Source organism: Hesperophylax consimilis, chromosome 5, assembly GCF_061612785.1.
Source record: "Hesperophylax consimilis isolate HC1 chromosome 5, BYU_Hcon_1.0, whole genome shotgun sequence".
Classification (NCBI taxonomy): Eukaryota; Metazoa; Arthropoda; class Insecta; order Trichoptera; family Limnephilidae; genus Hesperophylax; species Hesperophylax consimilis.
Genome location: NC_142840.1, coordinates 27,216,881 through 27,235,148, shown reverse-complemented (window position 1 = coordinate 27,235,148; position 18,268 = coordinate 27,216,881).

Sequence of the window (18,268 nt, the reverse complement as noted above, 5' to 3'; positions counted from 1 at the left end):
AAGTACCTGACTATTCACATTCAAATCTGGTCACCAAGCACGGCCAAAGCCATTTCAAGCTACGTTTCAATTCTGAACGGTGGTCTTACGCCAGGGTGATACTGAGAGTATCTTCTGCTCTAAAAAGTTGGAAAAATACCATGAAAACACATTTTATAGAAAAGGCTACCAATAAATAATGTAAAGCATCAATTAAGGTGATTGAATCACCGAACGGCTCTATAAAAATGATTACTATTACTATTATTTCAGATATAGTTTTTAGTTATTTTCTAGCTTTGTTGAGCGTATTTTAAGAAATATTTTATGAAAAAAGGTGCAATATTATAATAATTACCATAAAACGATAACTTTATTTACTTCACAATTACATGCACGATAATATTTTTAACTATAATGCCAAAGTACAAAGTATCTACTTCTTAATAAAATATACATATCTATCTATATCAGGAATAATTACCCTTTAGGTATTATAAGTATATTATAAAAAAATTACGGTTTCGATGAGAAAATCTATACGTAATGCATTTTTGTGAATAATTTTCATCAGAGTTTATCGTAATATAATGTATGCAGAGACCTTCCTCTAGTTTTGCAAATATACTATATAGGTACAACCAGGTATTATTTAAAATGAATAAATTGTGAAATTACACCAATTTATCAAATAAAATTTACTTGCGCACGCCTTTGACCGGGTCTGGCACCGAGGACTTGTCAATAAATTGCCTTCTTACGGACTTCCCGCATCCCTGTGTACGTGGATTGCTGATTTTTTAAGGGATGGGTCGATTCAGGCGGTTGCTGACGGTTTCACCTCTTCCTCGCACTCCATAAATGCTGGCGTCCCACAGGGATCGGTTCTGTCTCCGACTTTGTTTTTGTTGCACATCATTGACCTTTTGACATGTGCACCGATTCATTGTTACGCGGATGACAGTACAGTTCATGATAGCTTTTTGTTTGACAAGCCCCCAAAGGGCACACAAACTCCAACCGCTCGGAGGGCTTTGAAGCAGAGAATGGACGGTTATCTCGAGAGTATTTCCTCCTGGGGTAAAAATAATCTCGTCGAATTTAATGTTTCAAAGACCCAATCCTGTCTGATTACGTCTAAAAGGGATCCAAATGAAAATCTAGTCTCCTTCAACGGAAGCAATCTTCCGAACAGGTCTTCCATTGATATGCTTGGTATAACTATAAGTGACCAGCTCAGGTACGGGGGCTCCATCGAAGCCAGAGTGAAGTTGGCCTCTCAGAAGCTGGGCGTACTGTACAGGGCCCGCAGATACTTTAATAATACACAACTGCTGACCCTGTACAAATCGCAAGTGCGCCCTACTGTCGAATTTGGCAGCCATCTCTGGTCCGGAGCCCCTAAATACCTGAAAAAAACCCTTGACTCTGTGCAAAAACGGGCGGTCCGATTGATAGATTCCCCAATCTTAACAAACGAACTGCAATCTTTAGAGCACAGGCGTCAGGTAGGTATGCTGTCATTGTTCTATCGGTATTACAATGGAAGATGCTCTGAGTAACTAGCGTCATTGATCCCTTCGGCACCGGTGCGTAGTCGGGATACACGCCAAACGCGCGCCCAACATTTGTACACAGTTGACACTTGTCACATGAGAACGGGTCGCTTCTACGATTCGTTCTTAAGTTCAACAGCTCGGCTGTGGAACGAACTGCCGGCCTCTGTGTTTCCTCCCTCCTACAACATGGGACTCTTCAAGACCAATGTTCACTCTTTCCTCTCCACAAAAAGACCCTCCATACAGCATCCCAAAAGATGAAATAGGCCCTGAGGGAAATTATTTTCTTCAGGGCCTCCTGTGTGGAGTTAATATTAAAAAAAAAGTAATTTGAATCCGTGACCTCTAGATTCATAGCCAAGAATCGGAATCTCACCCTCAAACCCCAAACTATTAACAACCATTTTGTAGTTATTTACAATATTGCATTTTTCACGTAACATGGCCATACTGAAAGTGCCTATCTACCATTCTCGCACATGCCGCAAATATACCATATAGGTAGCAATGTATTATTTTAAACTAATACATATTTTGAAATTATAGCGCACGCCGTAATTTGAATCCGCGACTGGATTCGTTGCGAAGGATCGTAATCACTCGAACACGAAACTATTAACAGCTATTTTGTAGTTATATATAATGTTGCATTATTCACGTAACATGAGCATGAAACATATGAAAATAAATAAATTAATTAATTTTGAAAATACCTGCAATCTGTAATATGTTTAAAGATTATGTAAGTAAAAAAAAAATGTTTGCACAAACGTAATCAATGTGATTATTTTTATTAGATTATTTTTAAATTAGTTTTTAATACACCATAATATTGTGTACAAGTATGTATTAAAGTATGTTAATTAAAATATTATCTAATGAGAAAAAAAACAAATTAAAATAGCGAATTTCTTCGACATAAGCAAACGAAAATAGTAAAAATATAAAGTAGGTAGATAGGTACCGAACAAAGCACATTATTCCAATGGAAAAGTACAAAAATCTGAGAACGATACTACAGTGACATCTATCTATTAGTCTAAGATCCCTTAAAGAACGACCATCACCGAGATGTTTATTTGATGAAACGTATTTTATATTTAATTTAATATGTCAATATATATATATTGCATATCGGTTGCCTAGCAAATTTTAGTCCAGGGTATGATTAATTAATAATTAAAAAATTTTCTTTTTTAAACATTTCACCGGTTTGATTACTATACAAATTCTATACCAATCGAAAGTATGAAACCCATAGAATATGCAAACGTTAGGTTGCCTACTCTTTTCCGGTCACAACTCTCAGGTTGCCATGTATAAACAGGTAAATCGAAAAAGCATTTTGCACCGGTCTGATTATTGAATAAAAATTATATGAAATTAAAGATTATTTTATTATGAACACGATGGTATAAGATTGCCTGCTAAAAATCAGTCCCGAATTCCGGTTGTCGAATTTTGAAAACTAAAACTTTTTGAAAACTTGCAGCGAATTCTCGTGTGCGACTGAGAGGTCCCAACCAACCATCCCATGCGATAGAAGAAGACAAAGCATAGCAGCTGTCCGTCCATTGAAACAAAGAGAGTGCGCATGCTATTTGTTCTTGAAAATGAAAAGGATAGCGATAGACTCGTGCACTCTGTGCACTCTAGACTAGATGGTACCCTTGAGTAAGATTTGAACATGAAACGTGATGATGATCGCCTTAATTTGATAACCCAGAGAATTTCTGTTTTATGGCGTTTAAGGGGAGATATATTTTAATAACTGTTTGAAATAATATTACATTATAAGTATTTTTTGTCTTTTAGGTTGAGGTTACCTTAATATTATATATGTTTTACATAAGTATAGTTGAAAGTTTTTAGATATCATCCCGTGACCAACCAAATAAAATCATTTACTGGCTGCAATTTTCTAAGAATTCTGAGAAGAAATTCCAGTGCTACGGAGAAGTAGCACTGGACCCCAAACATTATAATAACCAACAATACACCTATTCTAGGATAAAACTGACATTGAGAAGGAGCCTACCTACAATATTTTCTTAGGTGCTCGTAAAATGTTGAACCTCAATTCTGATAAAATAGAATTATGGATTTATAAACTCGAACAAAGAAAACGAATGCTAAATTATCCAAATACAGGGTTTTCCAATAAGAGGTGTTATTTGGTATTCAATAGTAAAAGATCAATGATTTCGTTGCTTGTATGACACATAGCGCCGTCTTGTTGAAAGTAAACGTTTTTCAGATCAATACCATCCAACTTCGGCAATTAAAAAATCATTAATCATCTCTCGATAGCGCAATTCATTCACCGTAACTGTTGCTCCAGCCTCATTTTCGAAAAAGTAAGGTCCAATGACTCCGCCGGACCATAAACCGCACCAAACAGTCACACGTTGAGGATAAAGAGGCTTTTCAACAATAACTCTTGGGTTTTCCGAGCCCCAGATGCGACAATTTTGCTTGTTGACGAAGCCACCGAGGTGGAAATGGGCCTCATCCACAGACATAGGAATTAATAGACGAGAAGATAATGGCGAGGGGTAAAATCAACTGTTGAAGAACGAAGGGGGTAAGGCTGACTGTGATTCGTCAATAAATCAATCTGACAGTAAATAGGCATCTCGCATTATAATATGACCATTTAGTTCTTAAAAGTAAAATCTGCTTTTGAATGAATAGACATTTTTACATGGGAGCGCAAATTACTCGCCACGTTATGAACTAATTTGCGAAGTCCAAATTCGGCAAAGTAAGGCAGCTTCTATTTTCAGAGTCGTAGTTAGTTTCAGAGTATTTAGTTGAGACACTTTTACAAATGTTTCATAATTTACTTACCCCAGTAAACAACGATGAGCACACTTGAGAATCGCTACATTGTGATGTGATAGTATATGTTTCTAAAACTGATCCATATAATACGGTGTGAATAAGCTTAAAATAAAGTAAAATAATGCTTACTTATGGAATGTAATACGACAATTGGGTTTATTCTCTTTTCCACATCTATTTTTACAAGTTTTCATATCACAAGTCAACATTTTGCAGTGTTATTTCGTAAAATGAACCGATGATGCCTCGACCATAGTTCGCACAAGAATGATGACGTCACGTTTTCAAATTTCACTTGAGGCCATACGCGAGCACAGCCGGCTCCAATGGAACCGGTATGGGGAGTGGGGATAATACGCTTTTAATCACTTAGGGCAGGTCTACTAATATTCATATGTCTATGGCCTCATCACTCAAGATGATTTGCATTTGATTCACTCAAGTGAATTTTAATAATTTCAATGCGTTGTTGAACCGTGTATCGTTCCATTTTTATTAATGACGTATTTTCTACTTGTCAAATGTCAAAAAATGTCAAATGTCAAAAGTAACATCTACCGAAATAGCGGGTTATTCAAAATAACACCTCTTATTGGAAAACTCTGTATACCTATATTGGTTATCCATAAAAGGATTTAGAAAATGTATTAATTACACGACTTAAATACACTGAAAAAATCCATTACTATTTAGGTACATATTATAATTGTTCGCATTTAATTTTGGTCATAGGTACTTCATACTAATACTCACAAGAACTCAAATCAACATTTTCCATTAATCTTTACTACGAACCGGCTTATATTATGAATACCTACCAAAAATCTACTTTCGATAAATTGAAGCTTTTACCATCGTTTCGCTTGAGCAGAGTTAAAATAGAATTGTTAATTATTTAAAAAAATATAAGCGAGAACTACTAAAGTAAAGTATTTTTTGAATTATAAAATTATGAAAAAATATAAAAAACTTAGTAAAGCAAAATCTTACAATATTTGAGATATTATATATCAATATTATATTTTGTGTCATATTTACCATATATTGTTTATTATCTAGAATCTTTTATCTTCAATACATATTTTTACGAATTATTGTACCTTTATTAGATAATCTACTTCAATTGTTATAACTTATTATTGTAAAAAATATATACCTACTTACTTCAATATTTTAATGGATTGAAAAAAGATTAATTTTATTTCGAAAAGTTTCATTGAAGGTTTTAAATTTTAATAGTTTCAACGGTAAATTTTGTACATGATTTCAGTATAAAGCATAATATAAATATAAATTCAGTTTTCTAAGTTCTCCTCACTAAGGTTTCCTGTTCTTAGGCTGCCTGTTGTTTCTGTTTTTTCTGTTTTTTATAATTTTTATTTAGTTTCTAGTTGTTTTCACATCGTCTTCACAATGGTTGCAAGTTTATGATCATTTGTTCTCTAAGCCATGTTTTAAATTTTTGTTTTAAATGTATTAATTTTCGTTATGTTTTTGTGTAGAGCATTATATAGTTCGGTATCACGGAATTTAATATTATTTCTCTGTTCAACATATGGAAGTTTAGTGTTAACAGCTTCCAAGGAGAATTTCTGAATACATAATAAATAATTTTTTATTAGTCTTGTAGTAAAAAAATCCAAGATTCATAAAGTAGCCGGAGAATACAATGCGTTTGAATTTCAAGTACCGACACTCATAAATCTTTAGCATATTGAGCGAAGGGCCCGCAGGCAGACGCATCCAGAATACCAATTTAATCGCCCCGACCAAGGGGCCTGTTCTATCGCATAATTCAGAACACTCCTGCGTGCATTTATACAGATGGCTGAATTACATTGCTTTCTTTATGCGGAAGTATTTCCACCCAAAAAAACCAAATCGAACGCTGCCAGTTTCGATTTAACCTTTCCGATACGAGATATTCCAGATACGTACTTATGCCTCTGATTCCATGCAAAGTATACTGCTGATAGGTTTGTTGTAACCATTGAACAATCCCAGCTTAAGACCCTGGTTTAACAACTATTACAAGTTACCATGATTATATAAATTTGACTGTCCTAAAACGATTGAATCTTTTTTTTATGCCAATGCCACACAATAGTCTCAACTGCTACTAACCGTCAGAAGGCAGTCGAGGTATGTTGTGAAGCTGAATGTAGTGTGGAGGGGAAGGAGACGGGGAAGAGGAAATTGGGGAAGTACCCGGCTATTCAGATCTGGTCATAAAAGTAATTTCAAGCAACGTTTAAATTCTGAATAGCGGCATTACATGAATAAGTTGTTAAATAACACAAATCAAATAAATAAAATTTACGTGGGCTGGATTTTTAACCCGTGACCTCCGGATTGATAGTTGAGAGGTTTACCCCTCGATCATGGAGGCGGTCGAATATTTAATATTTTAATGCTATTTATCCTAAATAAAAGGATACGTAGTTGAAAGCTTTCACCAGAAATAGATGATCAAACCGACGAGAATAACAGCCATTAAAAATTAACCAACCGATGCGCGTCGCGCCGAAAAACGAATAACGGACCCTTCAAATATCAAAATATTCGAAATGGCGCTGATAGTCGATTTGTGAATATGTCAAATGTGACGGCCAAATAACTGATGACAATAAAACAACTGGTCCTAATTTAGCGTTCAATACAGTAAAAAACTTTTTTTTTTAAAGATATTTTTTTGTATTTTTCCATTAAAAAAATTCAACATTTTTACCTGAAAACTTTCTGAAAATGTTGGAATTCCAAAAAAAGTTATTACCTTTTTTACTTGTGCTTTCAATTTGTAGGTTCGCAACCCGCAGTTAGTGCAATTTATAATATTATGGTAACGTAAAAACAAAGTTGTAGGAAACCTGATAAAGATTTGGCTTCACAATAAAAACATTTTTTTTTAAAATATTTATGATTCTAACGAAGCACACTCATCTTATGTTTTCCTATGGTTTGTTTATTTTTTTCATATTTTACTGACTTATTTAGTTCGAAGAAAATTTCAGTTTTCGATCGTCTCCTTTGGTAGTCAAATTCGAAGTGAAAAAGTAACATAACCACATAGTATTTGGTAAATTTTGTCGTATTTGGTGAATCATAGCGAGGTAGTTATTAGATTATCAAGTTTAATTTATAGAACTACACTTTAATTTAAAGTTTTTTCTGTCTACTCAATAATATTATTATTTAATTTATTAAAAAATTATTAATAAGTATAATTAATAAGCATATTTATTAATAAGATATGCTGTGTAATGGCACTGGTAAATTAAAAGTAGTTTGATTTCATTATTCAATTCAATTGATATACTTATTTTTTAAACGTTACTAAATTTTAGTTTAAAGTTATTAAATAACATATTATTTTAAATATATATAATAATAATATTTGGATGATTTGTATAGCGCCGTTTTTGTGCAAAATCACCTCAAGGGCGCTGTAAAAATTAATAATACATTTCTGCAGTGATATATGTTATTACTAACTATTTATGGAAATTTACCTGATGTCACTTGAGATTAAGACTTAATTAACAAGCGCCCCTGAGGTGATATCTCACAAAAGCGGCGCACAAATTGTCCAATATTATTATTATTATTAAATAATTGTTTATTAGCGAAATCTAGATACGGGATTTTGGACATAATTGGAACATTGGATATATACGGACTTTCTCTCAGGAATGGTATATTTAATTTAAGGGTATGACAGCTTAAAAAGCACAGTGATTAAATAGATATTATACATAATGAATGGTCATTATATATAATAACAAAATTGTTTAGCAATGTGATAAATTAATCACTTTATCCGGATATTATTCATAATATCGGGTCAAAGTTAGCCAAAGTAATAAATACGGTTCAACTGATTTGTTACCCTCCTATCCTAACCTAACCTATAATAACCCAACCTCACTTAACCTAACCTATCATAATCCAACCTAACCTAACCCATCCTAACATAACCTAACCCATCCTAACATAACCTAACCTAATCCAACCTAACCTAATCTAACCTATAATAACCTAACCTAACCTAACCTAAAATAACCCAACCCATACTAACCCAACCCAACCTAATCTAACCTATAAAAAATCCAACCTAACCTATAATAACCCAACCTAACCTAACCTAATCTAAAATAACCCAACCCATCTTAACCCAACCCAACCTAACCTAACTTATAAAAACCCATCTTAACCTAACCTAACCTAACCTAACCTAACCTAACCTAACCTAACTTAACATATAATAACCCAACCTAATCTATAATAACTCAACATAACCTAACCTAATCCAAAATAACCCAACCCATCCTAACCTAACCCAACCTAACCTAACCTAACCTATAAAAACCCAATCTACCCTAACCTTACCTATAATAACCCAACCTAACATATAATAACCCAACCCATCCTAACCCAACCCAACCTTATCTAACCTATAATAACCCAACCTTATAAATTAAAGGCAAATTGAAATAAAATATTATAATCTTTACCTATTCCTACTTGTTTTATTACTTTATTCAAGTCTTCAAAGATATTATATAAAATGGCTAGTTAATGTGATTAATTCTGTGTCAATTATCACTTTGTCTAAATTTGGTAGAAATTATAAATAATGGCTGGATAGTATAGATAATATCCGGATTTATTACTCTGGCTGTGACATATATATATATATATATATATATATATATATATATATATATATATATATATATATATATATATATATATATATATATATATGTAATGCAGAAGTATATATTATATCGATATGTAGGTCGAAATCAAGTGTTCTTAAATGAGTACGAAGTACACGTCATTTCGATATGAGCGTGAAACTTCTGCCTACTATCAAACCAAAACCGCCTAGATCACAAGGCCGCGACACTGAATCAAATCAGCCTTCTAACTTGTATGAGAAACTCCAAAATTTGATCAAACACGATACCAAGATCCTTTATGGTGGAGAGACGTTTTAAGTAACCGGTAAGTGGTTTCACCACAGTTTGATAATGCCTTCAAAATTCAAAATTCAAACAATATTTATTGCACAAAAAGAGTACAAAGGGTATAGCTTATAGGTTACATCCTATTTCTTCCAGCTAACCCAACAAATTCACATTATATTACATAACCTTCAGAAAGCGAAACAGCTGTCCCGCGTGATAATAATTACACAGCATAATATGTTTGTAAATTAACTTTTTTTTAAAATTATTTGAATTAATATCAAGGTACTTCCCAACCTTTCTCTCTCCCTTTTCCACTCCCTTCAGTCTCACAACATACCTACATTTTAGAGGCGGGTATAGGTACCGCCGCATTGGAAAACCAACAAATCTGCGATAGGTCACTCCAAGTTTTTCGCTACGTTTGGTGACTTAGCAAGGGGGTGCCCAGGTTCATGGGGTGAGGATTATTTATGTCTTGGCGGTGGATGCGTCTGACCACCAACCATGTGGCGAACCGGATTTGGAGAGACTGGTTGAGGATGATCTTTTTACGTCTCTGGTAGGACCGTCTTAACCTATTACCTTGCACCGCAGTTGGGGGGAAGAATTCAAACGTCCGTCACTCCTGGACAAACTGACCCCTGTAATTCCTACCCACCCCTCATACATATTTCTTTACCAAGTCTTCCTTTTTTTATAAAAACCCCCCACACAGCATCCTCAAAGATGACATAGGCCTTGAGGGAAATTATTTTATTCAGGGAGTGTGTAAAGCTAATGTAAAAAAAGGTGGCATAGTTCCACAGGCTTCATGCAGTCGGGAGCAGATGTGACTCAAGAGTGGTATTCACATAAAACGAAATATAAGATTAATTATAAACACAAAAAAATTTAAACATAAAATTCTACAATTTAATTTAATAGTATTCTTTCGAATCACACCTAGATTAGTGTAAGACCTTTTGGTTCAGACAACGTCTCAGGACGGGAAAACCCCTAAATATAAATTATTCTGACATACGCACGTGTCAATAGGTATATGTATTTATAAACCGACGGGTTATTAGTTAACTGTGGTTAGACTGGGGTAGATTTTGGACTACAAGGGTAATTAGTAATATCTGAATGATGCTGTCTCAATAGCCTTCTAATGATTGAAATACCTCGAGAAGATTATCGAGATAGTTATTGTATATATATATGTATGTCTCAGCCTTTCTCATTTAAGGCGAAGCTTAGTGCTAAATCACTATTTTGATTAATCTTTATAACGAATTGGTGTACATTATGAATACCAAAAAACATGCTTTAGATAAATTGACGGTAAAGTATTTGATATGTGTTCGTCGTTGGAAAGATAAATAATTATTATTCTCAGCTTGCCTCAAATATTTATAGAAAATTACATGGATTAAATCCAAAAAATGTTAAATTATGTGATTACAAAATGGCAGGATTTTTTCATCGAAAGTTGAAAGTTAAAAAAATATTAACATATTTTATTGTATTAATTGCATAAAAAGTGAAGTGACTGTTTTCTTACTAATTCCTTACACAAAAGGATTGTGTTTTCTAAATATGGAAGTTTCAATCAATATTGATTTCAAACACAAAAATTTCAAGATAATTATATCTAGTTTCTAAAATGATATTTCTTTTTACGACTGCTTCAAAAATAAGACATACGTGGAACATTATAGATATCTCGAAAGCTTTTCGAAATTCCATGAAATTTCACCGTGTCGTTTAGCTTGTGGGTAAAAAAAATTTAAACCTGAAGGGTTAAACGATTCCTAACATTGAATCTAAGGTAATCTTCTCCAATGGCACAATGATCATTGTGCCACTATTTTTGCGTGAATACGAGTAAAATATTATAATCAAAAAATTCGCTTTTAAGCGAATAATATTTAATAATGAATAACAGTAACATTTTTAAGAATTTTGCCGTATTTTTCGAGGATAAATAAGATATCCAAGAACATTTCAGCAGACTTAACTCAAAAATGCAATTTTTTACTTGTACCACTGTTATTGCTCAGGTGCAATGTATTAAGTGAAATGTTATTCAGATGTTCTAAACAAAAATTAAAATATTTTTAAGAAGATAGAAAAATCTAAATCGAAAGAAAGTTAACAAACGGGAACGAAACAGACCTATTTCCTAATTTATTGATAAACGTTGAAATAGTGTCGCCCACGTTTTTCGGTGATCGGTGTGATTTTGGTTTTTTTGTGACACCTATTTAAAAATCGAGCTGGTTTTGTTCTTTTAGTTACAAAATATTTTCACTCGAACCTGTAATGGGTAATAATTTTTCTAAATTTTCTGGAGAATAACATTGAAAACGCCTTCTTCCAATCTTCTTTATACACTTCAGTGGCATATCCAAAGTCATCCAACAAAATAAGTTTTTTTTTAATGTAAAGTATGTAGTAATTAAAATAATATGGTAAATTGCAGATTTGCTAACTTTATAAAAAAGTGTTCAAAAATAATCAATTATTCATTATAAATAAGAAATATTATTGATAAAAAATAATACTGAACTTCACAATAGTTAATACACCACAATTATAAAAAAATTCGATAAAAGTGAATTTTTAAGCAATCTCATAAAGTCTGGTCATAAATTAACAGCACACGTACATCGGTCACGTACGCCAGCATCCAACTGACAACTGATAACCGCGAACCCTTTCTTCTCAAGGGTACGTGATACACGAATGTCATGCACAATTCACATGTCCGGAATCACTCGACCTATCCGTAGTCACCTCATTCTACGGTATCATCTCAGTTATCTCGTTACAGCTATGCTAATTAAAATTGTCTATTTGGTCTGGTGTTGAAGTTTTTATACATTAAAAATGTAGTAGCAAAATGTAACATGAAATGACTTTCCTGTTTTTGGTGACCAGACCTATAAGTAACTATCTATTCAGTGTCCTTCTCCTTTCTCTTTGCAGTCGTAAGTATACTTCAGCTTCAAACATTCTCAGAACTAGGTTTGTCATAGTCCCACTTGCTCCGGGACTCTTGTGTGGTTTAGTTGATGGTTTAGAAATGTTAATCGGGCTTGCTGACATATCGCGTCCCTGTAAGAATCGAATTCCCAACTTACAACCATGAATTTGGAAATCACTGCAAATCCTGCAAATTTACAAAAGTTTTTCTACTAGTTTCTTTGACGGATAATCTCTTCCCAGAAATCTCGTAGCAAAAAAAAACTTCAAAATTGACTTGGGTCTTTCTCCACCGCTCACAACGGCTCATCCCTTAATCCAAATTTATAGTTTCGTCCCCGCTAAGCACTTCCCCACTAAATCCAGACGAATAGCATCAATTATGAGTACCGCGTTAAAAAATCCAAAACAGTTAATCCCTTCCTAATCAGATTAAAAACAGCCAAGAGCGACGCGAAAAATCAGGGAAATGTGAAATGTTAAATTGGCCGATTTTGGCAAGCAAACAAAACGGAATAATGCAGAGAATACCCGAGCCCCGGGGATTAAAGCTCCAAGTCCCTTCTACTCCAGGCCCCACACATCATGGCTACTTGGTCGGTTAGGATAATAGGATTTGAATAACCAATTTTGTGTTTACGGCAATGGAATCGTGAACTTTGGAGAGTTGAGCTCTGTGTGTTGTGTGCTGTGTGTTACGTGTCATTGCAGCGATACATGCAATATACAATACGTACACATAGTAGGTAATAACTAATAACTAGCATTGTATTAGTAATAGAGCTTTGAAGCTGTCACGCTAAACATGAATATTGTAAAAGTTAACTGGGAAGTAAATATATTTCGGTATACCCACTACTAAGATCATCAACTGCATGGGAAATGAAATGTCCCGGACGCAGTTCCCGGTGGAAGTTCATTTGGATTGATTTTATAATTTTCTGTGTGCTTGTCAGTAAGTATACAGTCTTTTCCACAGAAAACCTGTTTCGGAGCGCTGAATTCACATAAAAAATATAATATTATAATTTTTCTATGTTTGAGAAAGTATATATCTAAATTTTATGATTGTACATATTACTTTTAGAAACTTGTAAGTCGCTATTAGATATTCCTGAACGCTTCGGAAAATTTGATGCTATGTAAGTAGTCTTGACAAATCTACGCGTTTTAGCATTAGATTTCTTATTCGGGTTTGCGGTGTGAATATAAAAAGGTTGAGTCTGTGGATGCGGGGTGAGGGTAACCATGGGGATGAACGAGCTGCATCTAATTTTGTCAATTACTCTAACAAAATTCTTAAGCTCCCACGTAACTTCAAAAACACAAGATTCGTTAAAGTTTAATAATTGTTCTTTTTGTTTTGAAGAGTTTATTTAACAATATGCATTTGTTACTTGTTTTTAATAATTCGCTAGAAATTTCGACACGTCCGTCCGTGTCATTAACTAAAACTACATAGTTAACTAATTAATGACACGGACATTGAATGTGTTAGGGAATGATCCAACTGTGAAACAGTTCATTAAATTTCAAGGTTAATATTCAAGTTCTGTGAAAGATCTATTAAAGTTATGTTATCATCTAAGTACTGTGAATCGCCTGTGATGATATAATAACAAAACTTGAATATTACTTTCACAGATTTTTATTTTTGAAAATGGATGAATTCTTCAAATTCTGTGATACAACACGTCCTAACGTTTTGACACAAAAACATTAAAAGTTTATTGATAAACTGTAAACTCTTGTTGTTATGTTTAATATTAACGAAAAATAATAATTTATGGGTGAGGGTCATTAAAGGCACGGTAGTTTTCCATTTTATGTAGTGAGAACAAGATTATTTTCTTAAAATGAATCAATATTTTCCACAAATTCAATTTCCATAAGCAATATCTCCTCATTGATTTTTAAAAAACATTCAGAAGACGAAACGGTTGGGGTAAAAAAATAATATGTTCAAAGGAAAAAAAATAACAATTGTATTAAACAAATCATAATAAATAATTGTACAAATCCGTAAATGATTTTTTAAGTTAACCGGTTATAATTGTAAGACAACATTATATATAAATAGGTGTAAACAGTTCCAGTTACTATCATCCGAGGGTCGGGGTCGTCTATTCCATGAATGGTTCGGTCCAAGCACCAGTTAAACATTTTATACTATGTTACAGCTCCGAATAGCCCAAACACTCGCACTAACTTGGACCGTTCTTCTTTATTCTATACTGAATACATAATAGACACTAGAAATGCGTTACATGAAAATTTTTAAGAACATCGATGTTACCACTGGCTTAATATATTTTATACCATTTAGAATGCGCTTTGTCTCTCTTCTCCATTCCATTTAATCGAAATTAAAATTTACTGATGAAGATGGAACACAGTTCTTCATTTATGCAAAATTTAAGCAAATAATGGTCAGACTTTTGGATCATTAAACACGCCCACATCGCATTTCTTGTGCTCTTCTATGCCTTGTATTATAGCCTATTCCATCCCCGTTCTATTTAAAGGGAATTGTGTCCTGGAGGATTTGCCCGCCATTTCACTTATTGGACTTGCCTTCAGAGTGATTGTACCTAACCCTCCCATTCAATAATATGCGTGTATATACTTAATAGGTGCTTAGTCTTGCTAACCTTTGAGAAGTGTAAAGAAGTACGTATTATTTTGAGGTATAATGTGGAATAGAAAAGAAAAAGCCTACCTTTGTAAAGATAAAATAACGGATAAAAGGTGTATCGTAATCGACTATCCTCGTTAGCGTGTCTATTTATTCAAAATGTGAATTTCAATGGACTATTATACTCTCCATCAGTTTAATTACATACAGGGTTACAGGAATTTATTGCGATATATCTGACGTAAAAGAGGAAACGTAGTAATATTCTTACCCATAAAATATTCATGTGATAAATTTCACAATTTTTTCAAACTGTGGAATTTGTATGTTTGATAGTCACGAGTCACAATACACTTTTCAAATAATAATACGAATACTAGCGCAGACAAGGGAAAAATCGCGGAATCGCATAAGTCCCATTAAAAAGACAATTTTATGTTAAAATATTCAGTATGTCATAGAACCGGTTACAATTTAAAAAAGGCAGTTAAATTCAAATCGATTTTGATTTTTGAACCAGATTTCACGGAAACAAACAAACACACACACAGAAAACCTAATATTTACGTGTAAAAGGTTATGGAATGTGGAAGTATAAAATTTTTTTGCAAAGTTTTAAACCCACAATATTTGTATTGTAATAATATATTACGCAAAATGCAGCATATTCTACACCACAACCCTGTTTCTAAGTAAACTGGTCATGTTTTGAAATAAAGTGTCAAGAACTTTACAATTTTACTTCCAAAGAACAACTTTATAATTAAACATATTTTTCATAAATAACTCCTTCAAGTTAAAGTTTCTCGTTCACAAAAATAAAATATTAATTGCCTTATGATGAGGTGTACTTTGAGAGCATCTTCGAGATAATGGTTGGTATGTACATAAATAGCACCGAAATTCCAAAAATTAATAGGACCTATAATATTGTTTACACATACAAAAAAGTTTGTTTTAAAATTATTTACATTAAATAAAATTTAACACTACATCGATTGGCATTAAACCAAGTGTACCTAATTACAGTTATTTTATACGAATTATAAGAATGTATAAATTAAACGTGTATAACTTATTTATTATGAAACAAACAAAAAAAACAGCACTCTTTTAGCACGTTTTTTGACGTGTTTCGATTGTTGCCTCGCCGAACTGCTGTAATCAATAAGAAATAAAATATTTTATGATTCTTGTGTAGGCATTTTACGAATTTCACAAATAATAAACATAAAATGGAGAGAGTTTACAGTCAAGTGGTTAATCATTCACCCCTTACTAATAAATATGTTTTAAATGTTACACAACTGATAAGCAACCATTTCGCATACATTAATGGTGTTTTATCAGTTGTGTAAAATATGAAACACGTTTATTAGTAAGCTCCTCAGATGTCTTTAGAGAAAGCTACCGAGTAAGTAGCATAAGTGAAAAGTCCGACAAAAGGTTATTGTGAGTTATTTACCACGAATATCCAAACACAAAATGATTAAATACTTCAAAAATAGAATCCCACTTTATCAGTCAGTCATTACGTCACCAGAACTTATTATTATTATGATTTTTTATCACTTAAAATCAATAAATAACTGGCATTAGACTAACATTTTTTTAACGGTTCCATTATAAGATTTTAATATTTTCGATTTGGCGATCGATTTATGTATTATTTCTTGTTTTTCTACGCTTAAATAGAAACAAGGCGTCGGATAGATAAAAAACAATTTGCTATTTTATTATTATTAATGTATTATATTATAATGAGCAGTAGGTGGTCCGTTACAGTGTGTGAACTAACCCTTTTAGGCAAATTTGAAAAGAAAGTGGTATAATGGAATTGGAGTGAAGTGTCAATTTTCAGGTTGGCATTCACATGTAGCTTTTTGGTTCGGGGTGGAGTATAAAAAAAAACATTTTTATACTGACAGAAATATTTGCTGCTTAAGTAGGTAGAATTAGTAAAATCACGGGTTTAAAGAAAATGTAACCTCGTAAAGATATTCCTCTTTACTAATAAACGTGTTACAAAATTTGACACAAATTATAAATAACTATTTACCATACATAAGTTATAGTTTATCAGTTTATTTTTAAGGCCAATTATGCATATTGTTGTTGATTTTGTTTTCCACAATTTAGGCACATTTACAACAAAAAAAATCCTTAATTTCAAGTGAAAACGATAATTATACATATTATGTTATTACCATATTTAGCATTTAAGTTATTATTATTATCACCATTATAGAAAGTGTTTTAAATTTTACATAATAATAATTAGATGTTCTACCGAGCCGAACCCTCTGATATGAAAATATCTGGAGTCGGTGAATTATTTTCCTCCCATTTGATCTCTGGTGATTTGACGTGTTGTTTTTGTATTGTTTTGTATTTATTAGGCTTATATAATGCACTTGCATAATTTGGATTGACTAGATGACCATTTGTGGAAAAGTGTGAGGAAAGGTTTAGTTTTTCCTGTGGAGAAGATTTAACCCGGACATAAAGTCGGAAAAATTTAAAAAGTTAATAGATTGTTAGTTTGTTACATATTTTTAACATTATTGTTTTAGTTTGACAATATTATCAAAAATGAGAATACTAAGCTGTACATTCCGGATCATATATTTTACATTGCAGCTGCTTTTTGAATAATAAATAATTCAAACCAAATTAAAATAAAATTATTATTTATATAAAAATTATGTTTTTTTTGGTTTTACTGGATGACAGATTTTAATTTCCAGTTAGTATGGCAAGCCATTTAAAGTTTACAGAAAGTCATATAAATACCTGGTTGGAAGGTAATTAATATTATGTACTTGGCTTAGGTTTTAAACATTCACTTGAATACGGAATGAATTTTATTGGTTAGAAATTTTACTAGTTATGAAATAATTGTTGTCCATAATTTGAGCGCTAATACCATTAATTGAAAATAAATTTACATACAAGTAAGTTAATGAAGGTTTTAAATCTAGTTATCTATTCTAGGTTTATTGGAATGGTTCCCGTGAATAATTGTGTATTCAAGTGTGGAAGTGTTTGTTACACGGGAGACACGATATTTGCACTCTCAAATGAGGTACAGTGCTCGTCATCATCCAAACTAAACACGTACTCAATCCGAATGCGAAGGAACCAACTACCAACATTGTATTTTCAAAATGAAAATGTGTGAACCGCCGCGGCCGGGGTCGCTTGCGCAGAATCGAACGTTTGAAACGAATCTCGGCGCGTAGCACTGCCCCGTAGAGCCAGTGCCACGCAGACGCCCGTAGGCGATCTACGCCGAAAGCCCGAATCAAGTG